The following is a 16,495-nucleotide window of genomic DNA, read 5'->3' on the forward strand; positions in this document are numbered from 1 at the left end:
TCATCCTATCTGCTTTCTCATAAATAAAATAGTGACAATAGCTGCCTATTGTTGGTTGATTTTTCCTGCCCATGAGTGCCTGCGCCTGTTCCTGCAAGCTAGACGTGACATACCCTTTCCCAGCTCTCCTGTTTGATCATGACTTTCTCCAGTGGGATCCTGACGCTGCTGATGATGAAGGGACTAAAACCATAGCAAGTGAACAGCTGATATGGCAGCATCCATCACTGGCTTCATCTTGCTGCCTTGGCTTTGCTTGTGGATGAGTCTGAGATACACTATTAACTTTGATGCTTCACTGGAGGGCTGTTCTGTGCCTTTGGTAATGAGATTTGGCAGCTCTCTTCTGTTCTCACTGGAGCTGGAGTTGTGCCTTTTGGTTCCAGGCATCTGATTAAATTGTCCTCTGAATGTGTCTTTAATTCTCAAACATGAGTAAAATCGAGTCATTTGGGGAGCAGTTTCCTTCAGCCACCTCTGTACCAGTTAGAAATGTGTTTAGTACAAGAAACGGAAAATCTGACTCTAGAGGCTATAATCCAACAGAGGTTTGTTTCTGGTCTCTGTAAGACCAGAGCTAGGTGGCTGTAGCTTTTGGTTCAGTAGCTCAACTATGTCAGGACACCTGCTTTTGTGATTTTCTTCACCTTTCCCTCATAGTAACAAGATGGCTGCCACTACACCAACCATTATGTCTATGTTCAAGGCAGAAAAAGAAAGCAAAAACTTTAAGAACTCCCAAACCCACATTACACTCAAGTCAGCAGAATTTTGCTCAGGTCTCATTCACCAGAATTGGGACATGAAGCCACCCTTAATTGGGAAAGTGGGGAACAGGACTGTCGTAATTGGCTTAGATCACTTGTGATCCAAGCCATGGGTCTTCCTGGGTGTGGTTACCTCAGCCTTCAGATGCTACTGCTCTTGTATTTGGGGGATGGTGCTTGTGGTTGTGATTTTTAATGCTTTTTATTGAAATCCTGTATTAGCTGGACCTCCCTCCCTCTTGAGATAGTAATAAAATCAGCTGGAAACCTTGGCTCTGAGCCCGGTTAAAGATTTCTTTATGGTATCTGTGAATTTCCAGGGTAAGGTAGGTACATGGCTGATGCCCTCAGTGTCAATTCCAGCTTTGGAATCTTGCTTCCCAAAGCGTTATCTCTGTTTCACTCTGGGTCCCTGCAAATGTTCCCATAACTGCTCCATCCTGTCTACCACCACCACCATCCCCTGCCAAAGAAAAGAAAGCCAACCCACACAAAGCATCTGTTGAAAATAGCAGACTTTAATAAACAGCAGGAGTCACAAGGAGCTGTACATGGTGCACTGTACACCGTTCCAAAAGCAACATCGCATCTTTGGTATCCAACGTTGTTCTCCAAAGCTACCTGGTCTCCCATCACCAAGGGTTATCACCTAAGCCCTCACTTTCTACCTTTGGTGGCTTCCTGAGGTATTTTCCACCCTCCTACTCCCCACCAGGGAAATTCTGATGCCAAATATGAATACAACTTTATTTTGTTACATGCTCTGTGTTAATGGGGATCAGGCGAGACCAGGTCAGTTTGAAGCTATTTCGTTCTGACCACCTTAAGAAAGGAGTGGTTTACCCTAGTCCACATCACTCACTAGGTTCTCTTTGCTGATATTTACGGCAAAGCTCAGCTAATCGTAAAGGCTTACCATGCCCCTTTTGTCAAAATGTTCTTTATGAATATACCTATTCAGGATGAGATTATAGAGGGTTTTCATCTTCTTTTTGCTTATATGCAATGAGCTTGAATAAATAAGCACACTAATTTGTGAGTATCTACACCCACTCACACACATATATTTCAAAATATAGTTCTCCTCTCTCTGCTAATGTCCTCATACCACTTTGTTCTAGCCAGCTGAACTAAGGAAGAGGATGAGGGTGGTTTGGGGGCCCATGTGTCTTTGAGTTCCAACCCTCAATCTTAGAGAATCCAGTGACAGTAGTTAGGATTCTTGGCTGTAAATAAGAGTGACCCTGCCCCTCTCCAACATAGCTTAAGTGAAAAGAATTACAGAGATAAAGACCTTTCTCCTGGAGCTCCCAGGGCAAAGGCATGGCACAGATTTGGGTTCCAGTCCCTCAAGAAACTTTGTCCCCATGTTACTTAATGTGCCTCTGCTATACTTGTTCTTCTCTGCCATGGCCATCAAAAACCATAATGTTTATAAAGATCCTCCATTCAAGATATCGGTCCGAACTAAACTCTTGGTCCCAAACCTCTATTTCCAAAAAAGAGATTGGTTCATCCAGGATCAGTCTACCCTTGGTCCAATCAGTTATGGGGGTTGGCTGGGTCACACTGCTTAAACATGACAGCCTGGGTCCTATCCTATGGTTTGAGTGAACAGTGTCCAGAGAAAGTTAGTCAAGGTATTCTCAGAAGTGTCCTCTGTACTCAAGAAACACAAAGCCCCTCGTCTTCCCCATCCCCAACACATCAGACCTTTAACCTTCTATAGTTGTGGATGGACAGACATGGGACTTTTCATCTCCACCTAAGGAGCCAGCCTGGCCACAGAGATGCTTCTGGTGTGTCCCCTTACCCCTCTCCACCTCATCAACATCTAAGCAGCTGACTTAGCTCCAGTCCAAACATGTGAAAACCATCCCCACATCTCCCAGTTTTAAGGAGAGCAAAGTTTATTTATCTGTGGTGGACACAGGGGATTGGCTTGATTATAATCGAAACTTGCTAGCAAATTTAACAATTTGGGTGACATGAACAAATTCCAAAATGAACAAATACAGCAAAACTGACACAAGGTGAAACAGAAGATATGAGTAGCTTCATAGTTGTTATAGACCTTGAGTTTGTCACCACAGATCTTCCCACAAAGAGTATTATGCCTTAAGTAGTTTCTCTGGTGAATTCTAACAATATCTAGTTGAGCCTACTTCCAGTGTGACTTTCTCTACTGCAGTGAATGGAAAACTAGGAATGCATATATCAGACTCCTGTGCAGCTAGGGGCTTGGATATGATTTCATCTGACCAATCAGATGCATTTTAAATGTAGAACTGAATGAGGTGGGGAGGGGAGCAGGACACAGGCATTTACTTTGCCCATATGGATCACAGCAAAGGCAATGTGGTTCTGGAGTCAGGAAGCAGAGTAGCTGTTCCTCACTTCTGCAGGCAGCTTCCTCATTGTGGTAGGGACAGTCACTCTCTTGGTGGCCCAGTTCTGCAGTGTGACTCTAGCAGTCACTTCCGGAAGGTGAGCATAGAGGTTGATTCTTCAATCCTTACAACATTCTGTAAGCCACTCACTACTCTGGTGTAGATTCCTTACTATACAAGTTGTACATGTGTGTTAAGTCACTTCAAACATGTCTGACTCTTTGCTATCCTATGGACCGTAGTCCACCAGGCTCCTCTATCCATGGGTTTCCCCAGGCAAGAATGCTGGAGTGGGTTGCCATTCCCTTCTCCAGGGGATCTTCCTGACCCAGGGACTGAACCTGTGTCTCTTATATCTCCTGCATTGGCAGGCAGGGTTTTTTTTTTTTTTTTTTTTTTACCACTAGTGTCACCTGGTTTAGTAAGAGCAATTCCGTACCCTGAAACTGATCTATACATAATCTTTCAGATCCAGACTCTGGAGTTGCCTCCTCCAGGAAGCTTTCCTGGGTTACTCATGAAGCCCCTTCTCCCCTGAGCCCACCTTGCCCATCTGGACTTTTCATCTGTATTTGCTAGCTACCTTGTACTGTGAGCTGACTTTTCTGAGACTGAGCTCCCTGAGTGTGGAACCTGCCGCCACATGGGTGGCAATATTTATCATGGTGTTTGTGTCCCTTTGCAAATGACTAGTGGAATGAATGTAAGACCAAGCTCTAATGAGGTGCCTGGGAACCATGGCAGGCACCATGGTGCTTTTAGTAAGATTTTTGTCCTGGGAGAAAAGAATACTTAGAGAAAATGGTCCCTTTTTGATCCATTCCCTTCCTCTTGCCTTGACTGTGGTTTTATGCAGCTATTTTATAACCATGAGAGTGATGACAAACTAAGGACAGAGAACCAACACAGCTGTATCAGTGAGCTTTTGATGACTGGAAAAAAAAAAAAAACCCTCAAGTGTAGCAGCTCAAAACAACAATCATTTACTTGTGGGTCAAAATGTGGCTGGGCTCAGCAGGGATGGTTTGTGTCTGCCCCACATGGTATTGCCTGGGATCATCTTTATGACCAGGGTCTCCACTGGGATGGCTGAGTCTCTCACCATGAAGTGGAGGTTAGTCCAAGCTTGTTCACATGGCAGCAGCATTTTAAGGGGATAAGAACAAAAGCTCAAGGTCCCCTGGGGCCTAGGCTTAGAGCGCTCACACCCTCACTTTCATTGTATTCTATGGATCAAAGACAGTAACAAGGCTGGTCCAGATTTAAGGGCTGCAAAAACCCTCCAACTCTTCACAGGGCCGTTTGCAATTGACTGGAACAGACAAGGATGATTGGACAGAAAGACAGGACAGGTCTGGTCAGAGACAATGCCTGTGAGCCGTTCACCAATGTAGAACTGCCGTCCTCAGACTTGACTATATGAAATAGGGAGATTTCCTTTTTTGGGGGGTGGGGGAGGGATTTCCTTTTTTAAAGAAAGGCAGCATTTTTCTTGCAGCCAAAGGAACCTCTAGCTTATATATTAGAGGGAAGAAGAATATATACTCATTGGACTGCTGGGAGATGAAATGAGGTCTGTATGTGTGTAAAGCACTTGGCAGAGGTAACAGGGTACCGTTAGCATGCAGTATGAGTTAGAAGGTATTGCAATTAAAACCCATTCTCAATGTACATTCCTAAACACAAGCTGCTCCCATTATGGGTTTTTATTAGCAGCCACCAAAGGGGAAACACATATGCTGAGCCCGGGCCCCACAGGCCCTAACCCTAACCCTAACCCTAATTTTACCATAACCCTAATTTTAACTAGGGGTCAGTATGGCTATCAGCTGCCAGCTACTTTAGAGAGCTGGTGTCCCATGCTGCTGCTGCTGCTAAGTCGCTTCAGTTGTGTCTGACTCTGTGTGACCCCAGAGACGGCAGCCCACCAAGGCTTCCCCGCACCTGGGATTCTCCAGGCAATAACACTGGAGTGGGTTGCCATTTTCTTCTCCAATGCATGAAAGTGAAAAGTGAAAGTGAAGTCATTCAGTCGTGTCCAACTCTTAGTGACCCCATGGACTGCAGCCTACCAGGCTCCTCCGTCCATGGGATTTTCCAGGCAAGAGTACTGGAGTGGGGTGCCATTGTCTTCTCTGGGTGTCCCATAGAGAACCTAAAATCAAGAATGCTGGTAACTTCAGGCTCACAGAGAGGGGTTAGGGTTAAGGGAAATCATTAAATTTTTCACATGGGGAATCTGAAGTCCAGGGAAAAGAAGTGACACAGCCGAAGTCACAGAACCCGAACCTCCAGACGCCAGCCCAGGGCTCTTATGTCATTAAATTTTGTCTTCCTGGAAACAGTGGGTTTTCCCCATCAAGAATGGAAATTTACCCTGAGCGTAAAGTGAAAGTGAAAGTCATTCAGTAGTGTCTGACTCTTTGTGACCCCATGGACTGTAGCACGCCAGGTTCCTCTGTCCATGGGATTCCCCAGGCAAGAATACTGGAGTCAGTTGCCATTCATCCCCTTCTGCAGGGGATCTTCCCAATCTAGGGATTGAACTCAGGTCTTCCGCATTGTGGGCAGATTCTTTACCATCTGAGCCACCAGAGAAGCCCTGAGCGTAAAACAGACACTAAAGGTCCAGCTGAAAGTGAAAGTGTCCCCCAGGGAATGTGACTGGGCAGTGACACCAAAGCTTGAAGAGCCTGGGGAAATGTTCTGTTTCTTGATCTGAATGAAATCTATGGTAAAATTTTGTGAAATTCACTGAGTTTGAGATGTGCAGGTATGACCTGTGTTTGTTTGTTTTTAAATCTGTATATTTCAATGAAAAAAAAAAAAAATCAAACAAAAACCACTTCTTCCAGATCTCATCCTCACCAGAAGCTCATGGAAGGTGGACAAAACCTGGTATGATGGACAAGGCGCAGGGTCAGGGCTAAGGCACTGAGGCTCCAGACTAGCTCGTCACTTTGTCTTAACCTGCCTCAGGGTTCACTGCCCTCTTTCTGAAAGAGGGAGAGTCACACTTGTGCTGAATCCATAAGATTGCACTGGGGCAAATGAGATCATGGGTGTGAACAAACTTTGAAGACAATGGGATATATGAGTTATATGCTTTCCACGCCAGGCTCACAGTTCTCCTCTCTTGAACTATTATGAGAAGGGTGGGGGGTGGTGGGGGGACCCTGTGGAGACTGCCCTGCAGATACACCGGCCTCAGTCTCCCTCCCTTGCAGCCCGTTAGGATGTTGCAACGCTGCCAAGGGGTGGGCGGGTACCTCCTCCCGCTCCTTTCATTAGCAGTTCCTCTCAGAGGGTGGGAGACAGCCAACCGAAGGGCTCTCCAGGCCAGTGGGTCAGTGTGGGGATTGTCAGAAGCCGAATTAAAAATCTCAAGCAATTTAGAGCCTCATCTCTCATGCCACTGGTGCCTATGAAATTGTAATATATGGTCCAAATCAAGGGCTAAAAAGAGAAACACCATTTCACTGGGGAAGGGAAAAGGAGGAGAGGTCACCAGTTGGAGCTGAGGCTGAGGGCGGACTGATGGTGTGGGGGGTTCAGTTCAAGATACAGTGGGTTATACGGAATTTAGAAAGATGGCAATGATAACCCTATATGCAAAACAGAAAAAGAGACACAGATGTACAGAACAGACTTTTGGACTCTGTGGGAGAAGGCGAGGGTGGGAGGTTTCGAGAGAATAGCTTCGAAACATGTATATCATCTATAGTGAAACAGATCACCAGCCCAGGTTGGATGCATGAGACAAGTGCTCGGGCCTGGTGCACTGGGAAGACCCAGAGGGATTGAGTAGAGAGGGAGGTGGGAGGGGGGATCGGAATGGGGAATATATGTAAATCCATGGCTGATTCATGTCAATGTATGACAAAACCCACTACAATAAAGAAAAAAAAAAGATACAGTGGGTTCTGTAGCCTCTCCCCAAATGCACACCCCACCCCTTTACTCTGCTTCACTCACCTGTGTCTCACTGATGACACATTTACTTATCTCTCTGTCATTGCTTATTGCATGTCCAGCCTGCCCATCTCCCTCTCTGCTCTCCCAGCCAGCTCCCTGCCTGTGGCTGCAACACCGAAGACTCAGCCTGAAGAAACCCCCAACAGGAGCAGCTCAGCCTGCACCCAGGCCAGGCCAGGGGCATCCGAGTGATGCTCGAACACGGGAGGTGGTGGGCCAGTCCCCGCATTGTCCTTGCCCCTGGGGTGGGAGTCCTGTTGGAGATGAGCCCCTCTGCCGCAGTCACCTGCTGTTTCGCTTCCTTGTGTGGCTTCTCTCCATTTCCTGTTTCACTTCCCTGGTCCCCTCCAGGAGCTTTCTGTCCCTCACAAACATCCCGTTAGGACTCAGATCCTAGCTCAGGGTCTGCTCTTGCCTGGACTGACCTAAGACAGTATATATCTTAAATGCTAGAATGCAAACTCTACAAAGAGAGCAAGGGTCTCTTTGACTCATGAATTCAGCTCCTACACCTAGAATCATGCCTGACACATCAGAGGCTCTGCCAAAATATTTGTTGAACAGATTGTTTATACATTGAATGATATTCAACAGATCTTTAAGGAGTGCCTACTCTGCCAAGCTTGACACCAGGCCTCTGGGACATTCCGGGAGCAAGATAGATGCAAGTCCTGCCCCCTGGTGCTCACAGTCTAGTGGGAAGAGAAAAACAGAGTCACTATGAGTGTTCATGACCAAGACAGGACATACAGAGGGCTGTGGGGTACAGAGGAGACACCAAGTGAAGACACTGGGGTTCCAGCCTGCAGCAGAGTGGGCTTCAGTGATCTGCAGATGTACAATCACATGGGGCCACAAACATGGTTTAATGCTTTGCTATTGCATCTTGAATTTCTGAATATATGTTGAACAGGAACCCCCATGTTTTCATTTTGCATCAGGCCCAGGACTCATCGGAAAAGACACTGATGTTGGGAAAGATTGAGGGCAGGAGAGGAAGACGACAACAGAGGATGAGATGGTTGGATGGCATCACTGACTCTATGGACATGGGTTTGAGCAAGCTCCGAGAGAAGGTGAAGGATAGGGAAGTCTGGCGTGCTGCAGTCCATGGGGTCGCAAAGAGTCAGACACAACTGAGCAACTGAACAATAGGCAATCACATATGCAGTACTTGCTGGTGTGGGATCCACCCTGAGACCTGAGAGGGTGCATGGAGAGTGGGGGTGAGGGGGACTGCAAAGGTCATGTTCTAGGCTCAGAGGTGAGAGGGAGCCCAGAACATTCTGGAAACTTTAGTCCAACTGGTGTATAGAGGGCACAGGGATGCCAGAGAAGGTGGTGGGAGCCAGATGTGAAAGGCCATGTGGGTATTTCATGCTTAGGGGCGTAGACTTCAGCCAGAGGTGTTCATTGTGGGTCAGGAGAGCTTGGGGGGCAGGACCAGAGGCAGAGAGCCCAGCTGGAGCTGCTTCCAAGGATCTGGGCCAGAGAGACAAGGAGAACATGGCAGATTTGAATGATGTTTAGGAGGTGGAAGCCAGTTCTCAGTGATGATTGGATATGGAGGGAGAAACTGTGCCAGTGTGTGTTTACCCAAAACCTTCAGAGTGAGAGTCCCTGGGGAGAAGCTCCCACGGGCCCGGGCATTGCGCCCTTCAGATGCTGGTTTGTGACACATCGCAGCTCAAGCAGGACAGAGGGCGGGGGGAGTCCCTGAGTGGGGAGACTTGGCTCCAGCCTCTCCTCCCAGCTCTGACACAGGCTCCAAATGAGCTTTCTGCCTGGAACTTTAATATGTTAAAAATGACTGTGGCGCTGCCTTTGCCTCCCAGCACCTGATGCTGCCGAAGCCACAGACTCCCTGGGGAGAGGAGGAGAGAGGAACTGATGGTGTGAGGGGCCTGGCTTGATACCAAGATCAGTGGCTTAAGTCCCTGAGATTAGTGAATTCTGAAACACAGAGTATCAAAGCCAGAAGGAAGGTTAGCCATAATCTCATCCAAACTCCTTCCCATTAAATAGATGGGGAAACAGACCCTGCAGAGAAGAGACAAATCGCTCCAGGTCACAAGGGAGGGATGGAGTATCCCAGGAGCCCAGTATCCCAGGCTCCTGACTGCCATCTGGTGCTCATGCCATCATCTGTGTTGCCTCCCTGACCCCTGCCCCACCCAGAGGATTTGAGAGGCACAAAGCTCCAGTCACAGAATGCCTCAAGATGCTTTTGGTTTCATGGAACAGAAAGCTTAACTCAAAATGCTTTAAAGAGTGGTTCTCAAAGTGTGGTCCCCAGACCAGCCAGCATCAGCATCACTGGGACGCACTTGTTAGAAATGCAAAGTTTTGGCTTTGCCTACTGACTCAGAAATGCTAGGGGTGGGGTCCAGCCATCTGTGATTTAACTGTGATGTTAGTGCCTTTCGAGTTTCAGAACCTAAAGCAGTAAAAATGTTTGTTAACTCACAGCTGGAGGCCCAGGGCTGGTTATTTCAGTAGCTTGATGCCCATCCGTGCATCAGACTTGGCCCCTTCTGGTCGCTTAGTGGCTGCCTCCACTGACAGTTTCACAACGAAAACATCGGGAAGAGCAGAGACCATATTCTCTGGACATCCCCCCCCCCCCGCCTTTATTTTTTGCCATGCTGTGGGGCTTCTGGGACATCAGTTCTCCAAACAGTGATTGAACCCCAGCCACAGCAATGAAAACTCAGAATCCTAACCACTAGGCCACCAGGGAACTCCCTGGACATGTTTTAATTAATAAGAAAACCTATCCTTACCCCTCAACACACACACACACACACACACACACACACACACACACACACACATGCACACATATACACACACTTGCCCCTGCCAGATGTTCTCTCACATCTCATGGGCCAGAAGTGCAGCATGCCCTTCTCACACCAATCACTAATCAAGAAAACAGAACTCTTATGATTGGTTAGGGGTAATCGCCAGCTACAGAAAATAAATATAATAAAAAGTACAGATTCTTTCCCTCCAAATCCTGGCTCTGCCGTTTACTCATTTTATTACCTTGGTCAAGTTACTTAACTTCTCTGTTTTCCAGTTTCCTCATCTGCAAAATGGGTATAACAATAACCCCATCTCATAGAATTCTTAGGAAGACTAAGTGAATTCATAATTTAAAAAGCACACAAGACAATTGACTATACAAGAGTTTGTTAAATAAACGTACAGATAGCTCTTTATTCTTATTTTTACTTACCATATTTTTTAATAACTTAACTATTAAGGCTTAAGAATCATCCAGTAATAGTACAGACAGGACTTATTCATTCTCTTCTTTGTTTGTTTGTTGGCAGGCTATTTCATTATATGGGTGTGCATATAAGGTTATTTTAATTTCTTTGCAGTTACAAATAGAGCTGCAATAGATGACCTTGTGAATATGTTGTTTTATGTATGGGTGAGGGTATACACTGGACAACATTCTAGGTATAAAATTGCTGGGTTGAAGGGTTACTGTATTTGTAATTTTGATGGATCCTGCAACATAGCCCTCTGCAGCAGTTACGCCAATTTACTCTCTCACCAGCAGCATATGAGGGGGCTCCTTCCACCCAGTCTCACTACCACAGTTAGCATCTCCCAAGTCCTCCTACCTTCACAACAATTCACATGGTTTGTTGCTCTCACTTGCCCAGAAGAGGTGAGCTGACTTGCCTGCAGGTGATCAGTGAGCGCAGATGAGAATGAGATGAGGACCTGGTGCAGTACTCCATGATTTCCAGAGCACTTCCCTCCTCTAGCAGATGGTCCCTTGGTGCCAACTCCCAGTGTGATTTCACTCCCAGCAGCCAGCACCCGTGTCTTTCAGAGGACAGCCCTTAGCCAGCACTTATGGAGAAGGAAGTGCCTGGAGAAGTATGTCCTCCCCCAAGGAATTTACTTCCTCCAATCACTGATGAGTACAGGAGAATAAATACTCCAGCTCCCTTGCTCCCCAAATGCAACAGCTCTGAGATGCCACCAATAGTATTTTCAGACCTTTGTTGCAGGATCGATCCAAAGTGGGACTTGAGATGACACGTCCTTGCTTGGCTTCTGTCCATCCTCTCTCTTGACTTCCCATCCTCTTTCCTAGGAATGCTTTACAGTTATTATTCTATATCATATCACCTTCTTTTATATGGAATCTTTATTCTCTCTGGAATCCTTGTCTCAGGGTCACCTGCCATAGTTTCCTTGTCATTGTATCCATTATACGCAGGAGAGAGCAGATTGGCGAAGGGACTAGTTGGAAGTTACAGAGCTATCAGTGGGTCCAGGCAGGGACGAATGCCCAGGACTTCTAACTCCTCATCCACATTCCTTCAAAGGAAGGAGGGAAACCCCAGCCCCAGATGAGAAATGAAATTTGTCCCTTCCTCTTTTCTTACCTCCTAAGAACAGTGGATCTTCCACAAACACCTGCCTGTGTGTGCCTCTCCCCACATGGCCTGTCTGGGTCTCTGAGCTCTGCCTCATCTTGTCTCCCACATGATTCTGCTGCCTGATACTAAAATCAGCTCACCATTTCAGGTCGGTCACACCCTGAATGCTGAGTTTGACTATAATTGCAGCAGGCAGACCATAATACATTTATTTAACATACCTTGAATTAGGACCTCTTGCATATATTTGCATACTATTTGCATCTATTTGATTGGATTGGAAAAAAATCAACAGATATAGCTCTTGAGTCAGGTAGGTTGGAAAGGGGCTGCTCCCGGGGCTGCACTCATCAGGGGCTGAGCAGACCCTCGCCTCTGTTCTGCCCACAAGGCTACCTTGGCAGAAGCTGGAGCTCTATCCCGAATCTTTTCTCATCCCAGGACTCAACATGCCTAAGACCAAGGTGATGCCCTTCTGAGCCCAAATCCCCATTCTACACGTCACCCCAGACCATGCTTCATGAAGGCCAACATCACCTCCGTTTTGTCGCTGCTGGATTCACACAGGCTGTCGGATGAATGGATGAAGGAACAAATGGACACACATGGTCCGGTCTATTCTTCAGATCCTGTCCCTTCCTTGCTTGAAAACTTGTGGGGCCTCCCTATGAACACAGGATAAAACCCAGGGTTTCATTCTGGCATTCAAAGCCTTTCACAACTGATTCCAAGTGTATGAAATATAAACAATGCTTACATCCTACTATTCCAGGCCTGTGACCATGATCCTGGAACTGGGCTTGGAGAGGAGAAGAGGTGAGCTGACTTGTCTTTTTCCCACTTCTCCTCTCCTCCTTCCTTCTGCACAGCTGGTTAGAACATCTTAAGGTTCAGGCCCAGGGTCAAAAGCCTGGGTAGAGGGGAAAGCCCAGAATGATAGATCCCACCTAGAAGACTGGCAGGAGTTCCAGGAATCTGCAAAGTGAGCCTCTAGTGGGCGCCTGAACCTGGCTCCACTTCCCAGATTCGGCCAGGAGGGGGCGGCAGTGTCCCTGGTTACAGGTACAAAAACCACCCCTAGCTTCTGAGTATGATGCAGCCGGGAACATCTTGAATATGTGAGCCTGGCTTGGAGGAGTGCATGTGTTTGCAAGTGTGGGAGAGGGTCCAAGCGTGCGACTGAGTGCCGTGACTGCGAATATGTGTCTTGAGTGCATTTATTCATTCAACTCTGTCGCTCATTCACAAGTGTTTATTAAGTGTCCACTCCTCCCCAAGCCCTGCTCAGATGTCTAGGACACAGCAGTGAGCGCAATCAATGTGGTCCCTGCCCTCAGGAAGCCAGGGCTGGGCAGAGAGGAGACAAGGAAGAAAGCGAGCCAACAAATCAGTGACGTCACAGGGTGGGAAAGATGACCTCAGGCCAGCTGGGCAGAGAGCACCTTGCCAAAGAGGTAACATTGGAGCTGAAACTAGAAGGACCAGAAGGAATTAGCCAAGCAAAGAACTGGGAGATGGTCCCTGGCAGAGGGAGTGAAGAGGGTAAAGGGTTGACAGTGTCTGTAGAAAGCTGAGCTTGAAGAGCTTGAACTTTATTCTAAGAAAAGTACTCAGACTTTTTAAACTGGGGGTGATGTGATGTTGATTTACAGTTTTAAAAACTCTCTGGTTGTTGAGTAGAAAATGGTTGAAAACTGGACAGGGTAGACAGTGAGGAGCCTCCTGCAAGGATCCAGGCATGAGCGGACAGTGGCTGCACCCCAGTGTGACTGTGGAGCTGGGGGAACGGATGTAGACGCCACATTGTGGAGGAGACCTGACGATGGGTGAGAAGAGAAAGCAAGGGCACCCCTGGGCTCTGGGCCTGAACGGCTGGGCTTCTAAGTGGGAGCAGCTGTGTCAGGGGCTGCTTTGCATTTTGCATGCATGCGTGCTTAGTCACTCAGCTGTGTCTGACTCTTTGCAACCGCATGGAAGTAGCCCGCCAGACTCCTCAGTCCATGATATTCTTCAGGCAAGAATACTGGAGTAGGTTTCCATTTCCTTCTCCAGGGACTCTTCCTGACCTAGGGATCAAACCCGCATCTCCTGTGTAGCAGTCAGATTCTTGACCCACTGAGCTATCGGGGAAACCCACTTTGTATTTTAAAGGCCTGTTTCTGCCTGCTGCCTCTGTGTCTGGCTCCCTGGCCTGTTTGACCAGCTCAGACCCCCTGGGGCCAGTCCCTCCTGCCTCCTCTTCTCCTTCCCTGCCCTCCAGGCTTACCCAGGCTGCAGGACACAGCATTCAACTTGGATCCTGTGTGGAGGGACCTGCCAGCTCCAGGCTGATCCTCCGCCTCCCTGCTATGCTTTATTACCCACACACTCCAATCACTGGGGGCGGGGGAGAGGGGACGTCAGCTCAGAATAGGCTTTGGAAACAGGCTCTCCCAGGACTCTTGCTCAAGGCCCCATAGAGAGCCACTCAACTAGTCTCAGCCCACCCAGCCCAGGAGTGAAGACACCTTTGGGAGACTGGCACCCAGACCCCAAGTTACTCATCTAATGCCTACAGGCGACAGCTGAGTGGTCTCTGCCAGGCCCTGCCAAACTGCATGTGCAGGTACACAAGAAGGTTGCTGTTTTAAGTCATTATGTTGTGCAGTAGTTTTTCATACAGCAAACAGGTATTCAGATACCTGAATAAATAATCTGGAATCCCAGTCCTGCCCACTAGCTGTGTGGGCTTGGGCAAAAGCTTAACCTCTCTGAGTCTCAGTTTTTGACTGAAAATAAAGACACCCATTATGAGGTATCCCCAGAAGAAATCCTCATGATACCCAGAGGTATCATAATACCTCACGTGACCCTCGTCACACGACACCTCACGTGACCCTCATCGCATGATACCTCACGTGACCCTCAGATATCTCACGTGACCCTCATCACATGACACCTCACGTGACCCTCGTCACAGGACACCTCATGTGACCCCTAGTCACAGGACACCTCACGTGACCCTCGTCACAGGACACCTCATGTGACCCTCATCGCATGATACCTCACGTGACCCTCGTCACAGGACACCTCACGTGACCCCTCGTCACAGGACACCTCACGTGACCCTCGTCACAGGACACCTCATGTGACCCTCATCACATGATACCTCACGTGACCCTCAGATATCTCACGTGACCCTCATCACATGACACCTCACGTGACCCTCGTCACAGGACACCTCACGTGACCCTCGTCACAGGACACCTCACGTGACCCCTCGTCACAGGACACCTCACGTGACCCTCATCGCATGACACTTCATGTGACCCTCATCTGTGGAGGGTCACACAGACAGTAAGTAGAGACGAGGACGCCTGGCCTGAGGCCCGTGCCGCATGTACTGCTGGGTTTCTGTGCCGCACCCTGAAGCAACCCCTAGAGACCCAAGCTGGGCTGGCCACTGAAGGAGCGAGGTGGTGTCTGAAGAAGGGTCAGCATCCAGAGACTCAGCGCCTCTAGGTCCGTGACTTGAGTGTGTCCACGGAGCGGCCTGCCTGCTGGAGCCACTGCTCAGGTGCCACATAGGCCCCTCCCACTCCAGGTGGTCTAGGGCCTTGACCACTTGACCTCTGGAACCTTCACTTATGCTGCAGTAATGTTGGACCTTACATCATCAGGGCTTGGGAGGTATTAGGCCCACAGTTCAGTTCAGTCGCTCAGTCGTGTCTGACTTCCTGTGACCCCGTGGACTGCAGCACGCCAGGCTTCCCTGTCCATCACCAACTCTCAGAACCTATTCAGACTCATGTCCATAGTGTCAGTGATGCCATCCAACCATCTCATCCTCTGTTGTCCCCTTCTCCTCCTGCCTTCAATCTTTCCCAGCATCAGAGTCTTTTCCAATGAGTTGATTCTTCGTATCAGGTGGCCAAAAGTATTGGAGTTTCAGCTTCAGCATCAGTCCTTCCAATGAATATTCAGAACTGATTTCCTTTAGGATTGAGTGGTTTGATCTCCTTGCAATCCAAGGGACTCTCAAGAGTCTCCTCCAACACCACAGTTTAAAATCATCAATTCTTCAGCTCTCAGCTTACTTTATAGTCCAACTGCCACATCCATATATGACTACTGGAAAAACCATATCTTTGACTAGACAGACCTTTGTTGGTAAAGTAGTATCTCTGCTTTTTAATATGCTGTCTAAGTTGGTCATAGCTTTTCTTCCAAGGAGCAAGCTTCTTTTAATTTCATGGCTGCAGTCACCATCTGCAGTGATTTTGGAGCCCCCAAAAATAAAGTCTGTCACTGTTTCCATTGTTTCCCCATCTATTTGCCATGAAGTGATGGGACCAAATGCCATGATCTTAGTTATCTGAATGTTGAGTTTTAAGCCAACTTTTTCACTCTCCTCTTTTACTTTCATCAAGAGGCTGTTTAGTCCTTCATATTCTTCCATAAGGGTTGCATCATCTGTGTATGTGAGGTTATTGATATTTCTCCAAGCAGCCTTGATTCCAGCTTGTGCTTCATCTAACCGATCATCTTGCATATGTATTCTGCGTAGAAGTTAAATAAGCAGGGTGACAATATACAGCCTTGACGTACTCCTTTCCCGATTTGGAATCAGTCTGTTGTTCCATGTCCAATTCTAACTGTTGCTTCTGGACATGCATTAGGCCCACAAGCACTCCCCATCTTCCTCCTCTCCCACAAAACCCAGTCTGAAACCTCCCCATGACCTCTGACCCCTCTGTCCTCTGTCTCCCAGGTCATAGTCGGGGTGGGGTGGGGCAGGGGGATGCTGCCTGCTGACTTACCACAAGCTCCCAGGCGGCACCCTTGGCCAGGCTGTTTGTTTGCTCACCTGTGTGGATGGGATGACAATCCCCATTTGCTGGTTCTCGTCAGGATTTAGGATGATAATAACAACAGGAGTATCTGTGTGCTTCTAGGAGAGCCACACGCAAAGGCC

The sequence above is a fragment of the Muntiacus reevesi genome, chromosome 2, assembly GCF_963930625.1.
Source record: "Muntiacus reevesi chromosome 2, mMunRee1.1, whole genome shotgun sequence".
NCBI lineage: Eukaryota > Metazoa > Chordata > Mammalia > Artiodactyla > Cervidae > Muntiacus > Muntiacus reevesi.